Raw genomic sequence first — 16,317 nt, forward strand, 5'->3', positions numbered from 1 at the left:
TGAACGGGAAGGAGGCTGGTTAGGGAGAGGGCCCCTGGAGAGGGACAAGGTGGGGCCAAGATTACATAAATTGAATCTGACAGCCTATGGCAAACAAGGGAAAGTCAGATATTACCACCTGTTTGCCCCGTATAAACCTTTTTAAAACTACCCTGGTGCGAGTGACGGCAAATAAGAACCGGGAAAGGGGGCTTTTATGAGAAAGCTTCGCAGAATGTGTGAAATAACAAAAGATCTCGTTTTCCATCTCAGCTCTTTTGTGCAGTCCCATCAAACGGAGACTCAGCAGGCCTGAGGGCCACCGCTGCTTCTAATTAAGGCCCCAAGGTAAGGCCGCGCTTTAGGGGGGATCCTCCCAGCAAAACAGAAATTCCACCTCTGCCTCCAGCAGCAGCAGGCTGATCTGGGCTCCGGGTGCTGTGTTTGTTCTCAGCTTGCACTGAAAGTGGCAGTCCGCACCTGCCTTCCAGACGCCCTCCGAGCAAGTTGATTCTAACGCTGACTCTCTTGTTCAAACAACCCCAAGCACAGAAAACAGATGTGAAATAAAAGATTGAGAAGCAAAGCCTTTCCCCCTCTATGCGTGCGCGTGTGGGTGGAGGAGGGGTTTTGTACCTAAAAGAGTTAGTACAGCCCCGCCCCGCCCCCAACCCTTGCAAAAAGGCTACGCGATGCATCTCACAGGTGTCACCTCTGAAAGTTTGGGTGCTGGTAAGGGGCCTTATTCCAGCCATGTGTCTCCACAGGAGAGGCGAGTCTCAAACTTTAGTGATCCTTAGAAGCATCTGTAGGGCTTGTTAAAAAACCCGAGTTTCTGATTCGGATCCAGTAAGTCTGGGGTGGAGCCCGAGAATTAGCATTGCTAACAATTTATCAGCAGGCTTTGAGCATCACTGTTCTAGGACAGGAAAGACAAAGAGAAAAGGTGAAGAATTATCAGCTCGGTAACCTCTGACCCCAGTCTGAGGGTATTTTGACACAGGAGAGAGAGCTGCATAGGATCTGAGCACGTATGTGGGAGGACATGCTGAAAGCAAGCAGAAGAGTGTTTGTCTGTTTGCTTTATGTTTATTGATTTATTTTGAGAGAGGGAGAGCAAGCAAGGGAGGGGCAAAGAGAGAGGGAGAGAATCCCAAGCAGGCTTCGCGCAGAGCCCGATGCAGGGCTTGAATTCCCAAACCATGAGATCATGACCTGAACCAAAACCAAGAGTCAAAATGCTTAACTGAGCCACTCAGGCGCCCCAGGAGAGTTTTTAAAATGATTACCAAGGGTGGGATGGTTTGTTAGGAGGAGGGTGCACTTGGCCAGAGAGTAAGATTCACATTTGGGGCAGGAGTGGGTCCGGGTCTCCTTAACCCCTGCCCCAGCGTCCTGTATCTCTACTGAAGCCCCAGGGGAGGGGGGCCTTGCTCGTCATTTCTTCCTTCTCTTAGGAGCCCTGGGTGCCCGGCCCCCCCCCCAGTGGTTGCTCCACTCTGGCTCCCCGCTGCCCCAAATCTCCCCTTGTTGGAAAACCCAGCTACCGGACAAAGGAGCTTCCTCAGCTTGGTTTCTAGCAAGAAGGGCTGAGAGCACAGTCTGGGTTTTATTGCTTCGGGACGGAGCTGTAGGGCGCTGTCTGCCTCTAACCGCATCCTGGGCGGAGCATCCCTCCCAACTCGTCCATCCAGCCACCCAGCCACCCAGCGTCCTGCCAGAGTGGGTCATTCTGTCAACTGGAGTGAGGGGGCTGGGAATCCGTCATATAGAGCATATTAGACGAATTAAATGAGAAAGCCACGAGACTGAAGTTGCTCTAATGCCAAAGCGGCCTACGCAAGCAAACCCAAATCTTGTAATGGCGCAAGATTAAGAAATCAAAACAGGGGCGCCTGGGCGGCTCGGTCGGTTGAGCGTCCGACTTCGGCTCAGGTCATGATCTCGCGGTCCGTGAGTTCGAGCCCCGCGTCGGGCTCTGTGCCGACAGCTCAGAGCCTGGAGCCTGTTTCAGGTTCTGTGTCTCCCTCTCTCTCTGACCCTCCCCCGTTCATGCTCTGTCTCTCTCTGTCTCAAAAATAAATAAACGTTAAAAAAAAAAAAAGAAATCAAAACAGTAAGGACAACCAATCACAAAGAGCCAACTAGGCTCTAAGCTACAGCTCTTTAAATAATTTCCTTTTTTGTTTTTTTCCTTCCTTCCTCACTGTCTCCTTCTCCTGGCTTCTATGGGCAGAACCCTCCTAACCACTTCCGACTTGGCATTGCCCGATTCAGATCGATTTCGGCTCAAATAAACTCTTAAAGTTTTTGAGATGCCTCAGTTTATCTTCTAACAAGGGAAACAAGAATATGGCATTCACGTTTCTGTGTGGCGTTTCCTTCCTCACTGATCCCACCATCCCACTGGTTTTCTGTGAGACAGGGCAGGTAACACGAATGAAATAGCCACAGCTCCTGGTCTTGACCATACGCAGCATGAATCATGGCACAACTGATCGTGTAATTTTCAGGGCCCAGCCTAACGTGAAACTGACAGGCCCCTCGTTCAAAAACTAAGAAATGAAGAATTTCAAGATGGCAATAGCAGAGCGTGAAACCAAGCACGGAGTCCCTCTATGTGTGGGGCTCTGGGCAACCACACCAGTTGCACACCCAAGGGCCAGACCTGGCCAAGGGTTCATCAATAGGAGCCTTAGCATTGAGGTAGAAATCTCCAGCTCTCTCTAAACTGGGCCGTTGCCCCCCCTGTTTCCTGTCAAACAAACAGGAAATGTAGTCCCTGACCTCAGAGACTATCCAGGGCCCTGGGGAGGCAGACAGACACCGACCACTGAAGAACAGATTCTTGCAACAACGTCACATGGGTGAAATGATAGGGCTGACCATTTATATATCTAACTCTGCCTGCCGACACTTTTCCAGCAAGGTTATCTAGGAAAGGTAAATACAGGAGACCCTTCACGTGCAAGGGCAGGGAAGGTAAAGCTAAAGTAAGGAGGCTCAAACACCTTCTGTATGATCATCACATTTTGTGATCAATTTCTTTTTTTTTTTTTTTTTTTTTTGAGAGAGAGAAAGAGCGCACAAGTGGGCGAGGGGCAAGGAGTGAGAGAGAGGAAGACAGAGAATCCAAAGCAGGCTCCAGGCTGTCAGCACAGAGCCCGATGTGGGGCTCAAACTCACAAACCGTGAGACCATGACCTGAGCTGAAGTCGGAAGCTTAACCAACTGAGCCACCCAGGCGCCCCGCGTTTTGTGATCAATTTCTGGAGGACTCTGGCAGTATTCAGAATTCCAACGTGCCTGCCTGATCTCTAGGTCTCTCCAAGTCCTATGAACATGCATCCAGGCCTCTTTACAATAAAATTCCAGGTGTCTATTTATGTAATAAACTATCCTAACATTCAGTGGCTTGAAACAACCACCATTTTGTAATACCTCACTATCTTGTGGACTAGGAATTCAGACAAGGTTCAGCCATGCAATTGTTCTGCTTCAGGTCATGTCAATGAGAGAGAACCCAAGCCACCTTCACTCACATGCTTGTGCCTTCACGGAGATGCCCGGAACTCTGAGCCCAGCTGGGACTATCCTCTGGAGCACGCATGTATGGCCTTTCAAGCCCGGAGGACTTAAGGTAGCAAATTCTTACCCGGCAGCTCCCATCTGCCTCATGGAGCTCAGGCCTCTCAGAAGAACATTCTAAGGAGCCCAGCAGGGAGTTCCAAGTCTAGCCATAGAAATCCCAGCATGTCACTAAGACAAGCTCAGATTCAAGCAGAGGAAAACTGAACTCCGCCTCTCAGTGGAAGGAGTAGCAAATGATCAGTGGTCACTACCAATCCTTATGAAAGTGGCTCATGTAAGAAGGAAAATGAGGAGCTCATGGTCAGAGAAAAAGCCTAGACTCGACATTAAAACGTTAGGGAATGAATGTACATTTTACATTTTAAGTTAAAATAAAATGCTTAAGATGGATAGCTCCTATGTTTATATTGATTCCACAACTTTTTTTCCCCTTTATTTTGACCAATTGCAGAGAGAAGAATCTCTCTATTGTCAGTTAAAAAACAAAATTCCAAGAACATAGATCCATGACAATTCCTTATTTGTCCTTAAGGACCCAAAGCACCAAGCACAGAATGTGTTTGCTAATTCTGTGGGGGGGAAAAAAAGAGGCGGGGGGTGTCCACTCTTTTTTGCCCTAGAGCTTTCTCCTACAGTGTCTATGGTTTGTAATGTGAGGCTTCAGTTCCTAGTGCTAAACCACCTTTGTTGTAGGCCACGTTCACCTCTCGCCTCCACCGTCACCTTGGCCAAACCTGCCATTTCCCAGAGTGCCCCTCAGCCCCATTCCTCTTAAACACAGAGACCCTATCCCTGCCTGCTTCTACCTTAAGCTAGGTAATGCTCCTCACTCCAGAATTCCAGGCAAAGCCAATGTTTTCCTCGTGCAGATTTTGAAATGCCCGTCATCTACCAACTCCTCTCATGAAGCCATGATTGTTGGGGCTCCTGACCGTCTCACTAACGATCCAGCTCCGGGTGCCATCATACCCCTGGCTCCTGCGGACCCTGCCCCTGAGTCCACTCATCCTTTGTTGCCATGGTAACCATCTCTGGGCTTCCCCACCCCCTCCTCATGCCCATGGTGCCTTCTCCAATAGTTTCTGGCAAAAGCGTACCTACACTTTCAGACCGTCCTTCCCCAGTAAGCCTTTTCCAATTAGCCTCACCCTTGGCTGTTTTCGCCTCGTTTTAAATTCTAGCACTCCCCTGCCTGCTCTCCATGCCTGCTCTCTCCCTGTAGCCTATGCGTCACATGAATGAAGACTGTCTCTAGACTGTCACACATATGTGCCTTATCATTCCTCAAAATGGCCAACCATCTGAAAGCAGAGACAACTGTTTGTGTGCTCGTGCTTGTGTGTGTGTGTGTGTGTGTGTGTGTGTACTCAGTAGAGAGAACAGGACTGGCCCTCCCAATATATGCTCTAAAGACACGTATTAAAATTAAATGTCTAGGAGGTGCCTGGGTGGCTCAGTCGGTTAGGCATCTGACTCTTGATTTTCAGCTCAGGTCATGATCTCACGGTCGTGAAATCAAGCCCCACATCAGGCTCTGCGTTGAGTGTGGAGCCTGCTTAAGATTCTCTCTCTCCCTCTCCCTCTGCCCCTCCCCACTTGCTCGCGCATATGCACACGAGCACTCTTTCTCACCCTCTATCTTAAAAAAAAATTAAACGTATATAGGTTATGTCAAGCACTAGCCTAGGCGCTTTATGTTATTTAATTTCATCCATCTATTTGATTCTTACCCTGTAACACTATTACCTTCTCTCAGCTCTAATTTTAACAAAATTCCACCAAGAGGAAAGAATTTGGATGTCCCACATAGTTCATTAGAATGGGATTTGGCGGCTTGGTACAAGCACAGCTCAGAATGCCAAAAAGGGGCATGCGCATCGTCAGGTGGGGTCGGTGGCAATGACTTCCTGGCAGGTGAGCTTGAGTTGCATTGGGCGGGACGTGGCTCAGACTCCAGGCAGAGAATGGAACAGGCAAGAAGCAGGCTCCCTGTCCTAGAGGGAAGGAGCCACGCACAAGTTGTGAGGAACGAAGTTGGAGACGTGATGAGTGGATCCCACTTCCTCCACAAAGTCAGACTTTAATTGTTTTATTGCATATTCTACAAAAATTGGAACCAGGGAGAAGAAGAACAAGCCACAGAAATTCATTCTTGGCTCCTGTCAGACAACTGAGTCCCAAACCACAGTCTTAGAGTCTGTTTGCTATTGAGGAGGCGATTCGAAGACCAAAAGGCACCGGCACGTCCAGTGGGCTCACTGGCCCCGTTGCCTAGTTGGAGGGTTGGGAACATTTGCCAACAGCCTGCTCTGGTACACTCTGTCCCTGCCCCAGTCTACTGCAGTAATTAGCTTTGCTCGTTAGTTTCAAGTAAATAATCTCCTTGTCACAGCTGGGATCCTTTATCAGAACAGTGGACGATAGGGTTTGCAGAAGCAAATAATTTTTTTTTTCCCTTAGAATTCTCTGGAACACTAAATTATGACCCAGAGATCTGAGTGAGGCCAATAAACTTCTAAAGACATCTAAAACTCCTTTTAGGGGTGAAAAGAGTCAAGTATTCAAAAACAAACACATACACATGTACAGCAACAACAACAAAACCTTTGCAATGGATATTGATCTTTCCTTCAGTCAGTTTTATGGTCCAGATCAACCAACATGGGTAAGTATCTGTTATGTGCTAGGAAATGCAGCCCTGCCCTCACGGAGTTTCCAGGCTAGGTGGAGACCAACACGCAAACTGGTAAGAGAGGCACTAACTAGCACTGCTGCGATAATAATGCACTGTGAGAGCGGAATGCATGGGGGGAGGGTACCCTTATCCAGCCCGGATCTTCAAGGAAGACTTGGGGATGTGACTTTAGCACTGATTTAAGAAAGATGGGAAGGAGCAGCCAGAAGCTCTGCTGCAAGGCTTGCGGAATGAGGGGGCATGAGATCGATTCCGAGCATTTTTTTCTTTTAAACAATTGGCGGGGCGCCTGGGTGGCTCAGTCGGTTAAAGCATCCGACTTCGGCTCAGGTCACGATCTCGCGGTCCGTGAGTTTGAGCCCCGCGTTGGGCTCTGGGCTGATGGCTCGGAGCCTGGAGCCTGTTTCTGATTCTGTGTCTCCCTCTCTCTCTGCCTCTGCTTCGTTCATGCTCTGTCTCTCTCTGTCTCAAAAATAAAAAAATAAAAAAAAAAGTTAAAAAAAAAAAAACAATTGGCAAAATGCATATTCTCATCCCTTTGCCCCCATCATCCCATCAGGGTGCCCATTTCAAAGAAGGAGAAAGCGAGAAGAGAGACTTCAGCTCTGCTCTGGGCGGCCTCTGGGGTTGGGGTTGGGGGGCAGTGCTGGCAAGGTGCGAAAGAAGCCCTCCCAGCTTCAGAGAATGCCCCATGGTGGGAGAACATCCTGTCCCTGACCCTTTCAGCTCTGCACCCCCGCCCACCACAAGGACTGCCAGGGACATCTCAGCACCCTTAGTGTTGGCGGGGAGGGGGGCGGGGTGCGGCGGGGGGCGGTAATCATTGCCAGAGAGGGAGCCAGCCTGAGTACAGCTTCAAAGCCTGCCTGGGCCAGATGGAGCTCAACACCAAACCCTGGTCTCCTCCAGTGTGGCAGAGCCTGACTACGGAATTTAACCCAGGGCTGCCCAATAGAAGAAAGAAGGCAGGAGGGCACAAGGGATACATTTTCACTTGGATCGATTGCAAGTTACAAATTGAGGAGAAGAACAAGGCAAAGAGTCAAATAATTGCACCGTGGTTAAGAGCATGAGCTTTGGAATCAGACAGTTCTGGGTCTAAGGCCCAGCCCTGCTACTTCCCGGCTGTACGGGCACATTCCTTGATCTCCCTGAACCTGTTTCCCCATCTGTAAAGTGGGTGTAGTAAGAGTACTCAACCCAGCGCGTTATTGTAAGAATTAAACGCAGTAATATGTGTAAATGTTTCAGGCAGTGTCTGGAACATAGTAGTGACTCAGTAAATTTCAGCCATTGTTCTTTCTGTCCATTTGTGTCCCCCACGTCAACGCACAGGATACCAGAATCCACAGGTTTTACCAGGAAAACTGCTTTATTTGATCATTTTGGAGATAACCAATGATTTTTTTATACTAGTATTTTTTTTTTCTTGTCAGAAAATGAAGAGAGACTTTCTAGTAGCCGAGAAGGGTTTCCAGGGAAGCGGGTTCTCATGTCCTTTCATGCGGAGGGGCTTATGTAGCGGGACTCCGCCTTACCGGTGCCCAGCCTCTGCTCGTGGGCACATTCATCGATGTGTGATGTCCCGTAACGGACAATCCCTTTGAACAGCCCGGCTGGACCCCAGCGTCCCAAGTCCTGGGGTGAGCAAAAGTAGAGATGAGGAGCATTTGCCATTGGTTTATTGAGGTTAATTCATGTCGCCTTGACTTTGATTAGCAGCTGTGGTGTTCGAGGCACTGCTTTAGGGATCACTCACTGTCTAAGGCCGGGACAGTAGGGGCAGAATCAACCGAATGGGCTGCCCCTTGATTATGAAATCAACACTCTCCACCCACAACTGTGATCACAGTCAGGGAATTGTACTTCCAAAGCTCAGCTTTGGAAACATGCTTTCACACCCATGGCCTCCCTATGACAGAGGCAATCCAGGATTTTTATTCCTTCCTCACAGAGGAGAAAACAATCTCTCAGAGAGCCTAAGTCCTGAAGTACAGCACCATTCAACTCTGGCCTCCTGATCCCAAAGCTCTTACCGTCACTCAATCAGACGGCTTTTGTCACACGGAGGGGAAACACTACACGTTCTTTAGAACGCATTCTAGAGAACACATTTCTAGGAGAGCTGGCTCGAGTCCAGGTACAGGCGCTGGCCCTAGAAGCCCTAATCTTCATTTATGTGATGGTCTATCCATCCGAGGAGGGAGTTTTGCAACTGGCTTTAGCACACTCCAAATTCTGCTGTTATCTGAGTTAGAACTACTCTGTCAGCTGGCCAGGCCTGAGCAGAGGGAACTCTCTGGGACTGATAGGGCTTCTAGGGGGGGAGGAGGAGAGCACAAGCCATTCTCGATGGAAAATTGCGTGTGTTCCTCCAGCGGATCCGAGCTTTCTGACCTTCCAGGCACACGCCGTACCTCTTCTGGGGCGTTAGTCTTCTGAAATAAAATGAAAGCGCGCTAGCTGTGGATAAGAATTCTTTGTGTAGCACGAGCAAGAGTTCTGACCACTGCTCTCTTGTAAAGGTGTTGGGTGAAGGGTTTGGGAAAAATCATCCTGTGCCCAGAGAATCCACTGATATCCACACACGGAACTGGCCCCCTCAGTGTGGCTGGGACCCTCCTAAATAGAGGGGAAGCTATGGGTGAAGACTAAACAGGGTCAAGTATCTGGTGGGAAAGAAAACATTCAACCACTGGGACACCTGAGTAGTTCAGTCCGTTGGGCATCCGGCTCTTGATTTCGGCTCAGGTCATGATGTCACTGTCATGGGATCGAGCCCCACTTTGGGCTCCATGCGGAGTGTGGAGCCTGCTTAGGATTCTCTCTCTCTCTCTCTCTCTCTGCACCCCCCCTCCCCAATTAAATAAGCATTTAAAAAAAATTCAACTACTCATCAAGGTAAACAGAGCTGGAAACCAAAACATCAGCATGGTAGACTTTTCTTCAAATGGATAAAAGGCCCCGAATGCCAGGGCTAGCCTATGTTCTAGTGATTTCCTTCTGGGGCATTGCAGCTTACTTAGCACTGATTTCAAGTCCTTACCCCTTGCCCTCTTCTGCTGCAGGACCGTGGAGAGTGTCCATATCCCGACGGCACGCTCAAGCACGAAGCCAGCCCATCCCGGCTACTCCGAACTTGCTGCTGCACGAGACCAAAAGACCCTGTGAGGTTCAAGCTGGTTGATGTGGGTTCTCTCCCTGCTTCGGCCAAGCAGAGCCTTCCTCTCCAGGCTCTCATGTGTCCTCCTGGCATCTGGCAGGAGGGGTGAGAACTGAGCAGAACTGATTTGTTCTGACTGACGCAGTAGAGCAGGACAGGAATTCAGTTGCCCAGACCTTGGCAATGCTTAACCCAAATCTGTCTGGAAAGCCAGGGACACTTCTACTCATGGGAGCACCAGCCGAGACGGTGGTAAGGCAGGGAGCTTCACCCCACCTAACCCCCCTCCGGCCCCCTTCTCCCTGCCTTCCCCTGTTCTCCTGAAACTGCCTGAACCCTTTAATTTCTGGGCTTTCTTCATATTCTCTCTCGGTGGGTCAACCGCTCTGCCACTTAGTCCTCACAAGAATTACCTGCCCTAGGATCCAATAACCCCAAGACTCTGCTCTCAGCCAAACGTGGGGTTAGAAACACTCTAAAGAGCTAATTCACTCTAAAAGGATACTGGCTTAATATGTTGTGCTTCCCAGGCTTATGTGCATTTTTAAAAGAGAAGGTCATTAGTCTTAAGACTTAACGGTAGAACTTTGGGCATTATGACAGGCAATGGGGAAATACTCTGTAGCAAGGGGCTGTATCACCCTATAGGGGGTTGTCTGGTGTGGTAAATTGCCCACCACCCCACCTCACCCCCTGTCCACGATGGTCAGCCCTACGTCACTGCTTTCCCCTGAAATCTGAATCTCCTCACCCAGCTGTCGAGAAGACAGGACAAAGCTGCCAGCTGGTTATTATTCAAGAACAAAGCCGGCCATTTCTTTTAGCAGGTTCAGAGCCATTATCTCCCCAGGACACACGCTACAGTGGGTGCTAGCTTTATCTAGCCACATTTCCTTCTGTCCTCAAATCCTTGAAGGGTGTGTTGTTCCTCTCGCTGGCGCAAGACAAAAGGGAACTAGAGAAAGAAATGTGCTGTAGCAATGACCTGCGAGAGCTCCTCTCTCCTTCCTTTGCTGCCTGGACGTCTCCGAGGCAATGGGATTTCCTGTCTGTTCTCAAAACCCAGGCAGATGAGAGGAGGAAGGAGAAAGGAGGACCCGGGCGGCCATCTTTTCATCTGAAATAGGGGCAGAGCCACACCCCCAACCTCACCACCATCAGCAAGGATTCAGGCTCCCTTGCTGCCAACAGTCTCAAGAAAGGATTGCCAGATAAAACACAGGACGCCTAGTTAAATCTGAGTTTCAGATGAACACTGAATACATTTTTAGTATATATCTCGTGCAATATTGGGGAACATATTTTTTTTTTTAATTTTTTTTTTTTTTTTAGCATTTTATTTATTTTTGAGACAGGGAGAGACAGAGCATGAACAGGGGAGGGTCAGAGAGAGGGAGACACAGAATCCGAAGCAGGCTCCAGGCTCCGAGCTGTCAGCACAGAGCCCGACGCAGGGCTCGAACTCACGGACCGCGAGATCATGACCCGAGCCGAAGTCGGCCGCCTAACGGACTGAGCCACCCAGGCGCCCCATTGGGGAACATATTTAAACTAAAAAATCATTCATTTTTTTCGGATGTGCTAAATCTGGCGACCAACCACATCATCTCTCCCTTCTCACCCCTGTCTCCTGTACCCTCTCCCCCAGATGGCTCTGGCCACCACCCGGTCCTAGGCTGGTCACCTGAAGTGCGACAGAATTCCTTTCCTGCAGATGAGGATTTATGGGGGTCCCCACCAGAAGCACATAGAATGATGTAGCTCTGTGTTCGGCATGGAACAGTGTCAGAGATAAACCTCACTGGGAATGCTTCATGTCTGGCTGCTTCAGACTCGCTTGCCTGAGGTCATGCTGAATACCTAAAAAAACGAATAAATACGTTCTATGGTCTCAGAATAAAACAGGGACCACTTCCTTAGAAGAGATAGTGAAGCCGGGGCGCCTGGGTGACTCAGTCAGTTAAGCGTCTGATTTTGGCTCAGGTCATGATCTTGGGTCCATGAGTTTGAGCTCTATGTCAGGCCGTGTGCTGACAGCTCAGAGGCTGGAGCCTGCTTTGGATTCTGTGTCTCCCTTTCTCTCTACCCCTCTCTCCCTCCTTCCTCTCTCTCTCTCTCTCTCTCTCTCTCTCAAAAAAATAAATAAATAAATATTAGAAGAGATAGTGAAGTTTAGGAGGGAGACCTCTGGCTTGCCTATGTCAATCTCCATCTGCCCCATCTAAAAACTGCAAGGTTCATTTAGACGCCTAAAGCCCTTCCTGATCAAAATTCTGTAAGTCTATCCACCCCTGAGAAAGTCCAGGCTTCCTCCCTCTGGGTGCTGCCCAGACCTGCTCCAGTCCCAGACCATCCAGGGGTCCACCTCCTGTCCCAGTGACTTCTTTACCAGAAGCCCCAGTGGCAAACTGTCTCCCAACTTTTCCTGACACATCATCTGACACTTCTCCACCCTCCCATCCTGAACGTGGGTCCTGTTCGGAGGTCCTCATCTGAGTTGGGCCCCAAGACTTCTGGTTCTGTGGGACCTCTTCTGGTCCTGGTAAATCTCCCACTGCTCCGAGAGAAACCAGTTAATAATAAACAGGGGTCATCATCCCTGAGAAACAGGCATCTACCCAAGTTTAGGCTGAGGGCAATCTCGTGAATTCTTTTTTTTTTTTTTTAATGTTTATTTTTGAGAGAGAGAGAGTCAGAGTGTGAGTGGGGGGAGGGGCAGAGAGGAAGGGAGACTGTGAATCCGAAGCCGGCTCCAGGCTCCGAGCTGTCGGCACAGAGTCCAACGCAGGGCTCGAACCCATGAGCTGTGAGATCATGACCCAAGCCAAAATCGGACACTTAACCAACTGAGACACCCAGATGCCCCAAAAGCAATCACGTGAATTCTAACACAGTGAGGGCCAGACACGAGGGCGTTATGAAGTAGTCCCTGATGCAGAGCAGCCTGGCAAGATTCCCCTTAGAAGTAATATTAACCCAATATGGGGCTCCTGGGTGGCTCAGTCAGTTGGGTGACCAGCTTCCGCTCAGGTCATGATCTCAGGGTCCGTGGGTTCAAGCCTCACGTTGGGCTGTGTGCTGACAGCTCAGAGCCTGGAGCGTGCTTCGGATTCTGTGTGTGCCTCTCTCTCTGGCCCTCCCCACTCACGCTCTCTCTCTCTCTCTCTCTCTCAAAAATAAATAAACATTAATATATTTATATATGAAGTAATATAACCCAATACCACCCATTCCTCCCTCATTGCCATGTCTTTATTCCCTTTATGGTCCTTTTGCTCTATTTTAACTGTGTTCTCTTTCACTAATCACACTGAAATCCGTTTGTCCATTTGAACTGACTGACCAGTAAAGTCCTTGGAAAGGTCCGTCCATCTTCTTGTTAAATTAATTCCCCTGCGGGACCTATCTAACCAAATACTTGTATTTTCTCTCCGCCTCTGCTGGGTTTTTTTCTGCCCAAAGCAAACCATAAAAGAGAAAGTTGCAGTGAATTTCAAGATTCACTGGAACTTACATTTTGTAACTTTCATATAAGGCTTCCGAAAGCCCTTTGTTTCGCCCTACAAAAAAGAACTCTACCCTCTCAAGCATTGGATTGTTTGGAAAAACAGACACAGAGGAGTATCCCACTTGCCCAAAGCCAACACCGATGAAAATTTCTGAGACTAAGAAAAACAAGAAGATCGGGTTTTGTGGTAGGGGTTTTTCCTTATAGTTTACTTGTGATTTTCCCAGTGCCAAAACTATATGACTCTATAACAAATATTCCCCCGAGCCTCTCATGGCTGCTAAATGGCAGCATTTGGGGGCTTTTTTGTCAACATGAGAATCTCAAGGCTTAACATGCCAGAATGCTGGCTTTATCCCCAGTGAGAAAAACCTCTCTGGTAGAGTATCTATTCCATCGTGTCGTAAGAATGAAGAAGCCGCGTAATTATGCCTGGAGCATGAGAAAAGGAACTCAAGGAAAAAAAAAACAAAACCCCGCCAGGACAGTAGATGACAAAGCAGATGAACAGGAGGCCCCCACTTCCCTCTGATAGAAGGTCAGGAAGGTCATATCCTCTGGCTGCCCTCCAGGCTGGGGGTTCATCTAACACTAGACACCCAGCAAGTGAAAGTCTACGTTTCAGGGTCTCCCCATGAGCTGCCCATTCCGTCGTTCAAACCCTTTACGGCCTATCTCTCCCATGCCAAGTCCTATGCCACACGCAGAGAACATAAAGGTGAATGGGACCCTGTCTGTGACCTCAGAGAACTCTCAGACTCATGCATGAGACAGATCCGCAAATAAGTGCATCACAGCGCGTCCTTGTGTGCGGAGCTGAAAGATGGGGCTCTCTGTGGCGGAAGTGCTCGACCACGGGCGATTCTGTAGCCCCGGGGACATTTGGCAATGTCTGAGGGGGGGGGGGGGGGGTACATCCTGGGTTGTAGCAGCTGGGGTGAGAGGGGCTGCCGGCATCTGGTGGGCAGAGACCAGCGACACCCCTCACCGCCCTCCAATGCACAGGCCAGTGGCCCACGATGAGGAACCCTGCAGCCCAAAACGGGGATCCTGCTGAGTTTAAGAAGCCCGGATGTATCTGAGCGAATCTGGTGGGATCATTCCCATCACGTTGACTCGGGAATTTGAGTTCACACGGCCACTCGTGCTCTTTCCCTGGCTCTGTCGTTGACTGGCTTTTGTCCCTCAGCAAGTTACTCACCATCTTGGCTTCAGTTTCCTGGTCTATGGAATAGAGTTGGAGTCTCTGATCTCCAGTCCCTTCCTGTCTAAGGATCTGTGGTGTTACTGGGCCAATATCTGTGCTTCTACTGAGCCCTGCCCCGGTTAGGAGAATGCCTTGGCCACGGCCTGTTTACTCCACCCAGGTCAAAGAGATAAGCTTGTCTCCTGGGTTGATCCTGAGGCTCAATCAGGGAAGGCAGGTGTAACCTCTTGCCAAGGACCTCCGGTTAGGACACCTCCATCTTCCGAGCCTGTTTTGCCATCGGCAAACAAGGGCCACATAACTCGTCTGCCTCCCTGTATCAGGAGGCAATGAGTGAGTAAAGAAAGCAAGATGGAAAATTACCCGGATGCTGCTCGGGTGCCTCGGCCCAAAGCCTACGGTCCCCTTCTCGCCCTCTTGGAGGCTCCGTGGCAATGAAAGGATAAAAGGACCCTGCTCAGGACCAGCTCTGTGGCCTGGGGTAGTGGGCTGGGCTGGGGAGGGGTTGGTATCTCTATATACTCTTTGGAACAGCCCCAAGGAGGATCTCTATCATTTGTCTCCCTGAGGGGAGGTAACACTTGGATTCTTGGCCACATATTTTAGGGACCGGGGCTGGGTGTGAGTCCAGTGCCCTCAGATACTCTCTCTCTCTCTCTCTCTCTCTCTGGCTTCAAACTCCTTCACCAAACAGAAAGACCACTTCAGGGCCAGCGGGCAGGAGCACAGGGACAGCAGGCCCCGGACGAGGGAAAGAAGCTCCCGTCTGGGCCTGAACATAAGGCCTTTTCAGTATGCTGCTGGCTGGCTGCAGCAGAAAGGCAGGAAAAGGGAGACAGGGCAGGGCAGGCATTGGCAGCTCCGTTTCTTTCTGTGTTTCTGGGCTCACTGTGCTGGCAGAGTAACAGGAAGGTCTGTATTTGGAGCCTGTGTGTCCTCTCCGCTGCTAGAGCGGTGCCATCTGACGTGGCCGATTCCGCGCGGAATGAATAAGTGAACCCCTTTTTCTTTCGATAGGAAAAAAAGTACACTTCAGAGACGTTAAGTGCTGTGCCCAAGTTACTTAAAATGCTAGGCACGGGACTTCTATTAGGGTTGCTTACTATTAGATCTGCTTCATGAACATACCACCAATACACGTCTCTAAGTCGGTTAACCGCATAGCTCCCGTTCCGTATGTGTTCGTTGCTTGGGTTTTGGTTTTGAGGCTTGTTTTTTGGTCTGGTTTGGTTTTTTTCTGGTACGATTTACATTTGGTAAAATGTGCAGACCCTAAGTATACAGCTCAATCATTCCTCTCTCTCTCTCTCTCTCTCTCTCTCTCTCTCTCTCTCTCACACACACACACACACACACACACACACACACACAGATTTCCCCTGGATAAAAATATAAAACATTTCTTGGGGCGCCTGGGTGGCGCAGTCGGTTAAGCGTCCGACTTCAGCCGGGTCACGATCTCGCGGTCCGTGAGTTCGAGCCCCGCGTCGGGCTCTGGGCTGATGGCTCGGAGCCTGGAGCCTGTTTCCGATTCTGTGTCTCCCTCTCTCTCTGCCCCTCCCCCGTTCATGCTCTGTCTCTCTCTGTCCCAAAAATAAATAAACGTTGAAAAAAAATTAAAAAAAAAAAATAAAACATTTCCACCATTCCAGAAAGTTATCTCTTGCCCTGTTCCAGGCAATAGCCTCCCTCACTCCAGGAAGTAACCTCTTTTTTATACTTCTAGTGCCATAGTATATATAGCTTTGCCTATTCTTCAACATCATATATATCATATCAACCTCATATTCTTTTGTTCAATATAATGCTTTTTAGGCTCACCCGTGATGTGTCAGTAATTTGTTCTTTCCTACTGGTGGATAACAGTCTGCCGTGTGAACGTAACACATTGTGTTTAATCTACTCTTATTTTTTTTAATGGTTTTTATTTGTTTTTGAGACAGACAGAGAGAGAGAGAGAGAGAGAGAGAATGAGTAGGGGAGGGGCAGAGACAGAAGGGGAGAGAGGATATTAAGTGGCTCTGTCCTGACAGCCTCAAGCCCGACGCGGGGCTCGAACTCACGAACCGTGAGATCATGACCTGAGCCAAAGTCGGACACTCAGCCGACTGAGCCGCCCAGGCACACCTATCCACTCTCTTATTAATGGATACTTGCATTGGTTTTAGTTTGGG

General features: G+C 49.3%; 1 long non-coding RNA gene across 1 annotated transcript in view; it reads right to left on the reverse strand.

Annotated features, from left to right (window-relative positions):
* Positions 1 to 10,966: 10,966 nt before the first annotated feature.
* The window catches only part of LOC121028285 (uncharacterized), a 28,321-nt gene continuing 22,970 nt past the window's right edge, over positions 10,967 to 16,317 (reverse strand). Inside the window, exon 5 of the long non-coding RNA XR_005789155.1 lies at positions 10,967 to 11,288. This is a non-coding gene — a long non-coding RNA (uncharacterized LOC121028285). The remainder of the gene's footprint in view (positions 11,289 to 16,317) is intronic.

This window comes from Herpailurus yagouaroundi, unplaced genomic scaffold, assembly GCF_014898765.1.
Source record: "Herpailurus yagouaroundi ecotype Mexico unplaced genomic scaffold, PumYag 100, whole genome shotgun sequence".
NCBI lineage: Eukaryota > Metazoa > Chordata > Mammalia > Carnivora > Felidae > Herpailurus > Herpailurus yagouaroundi.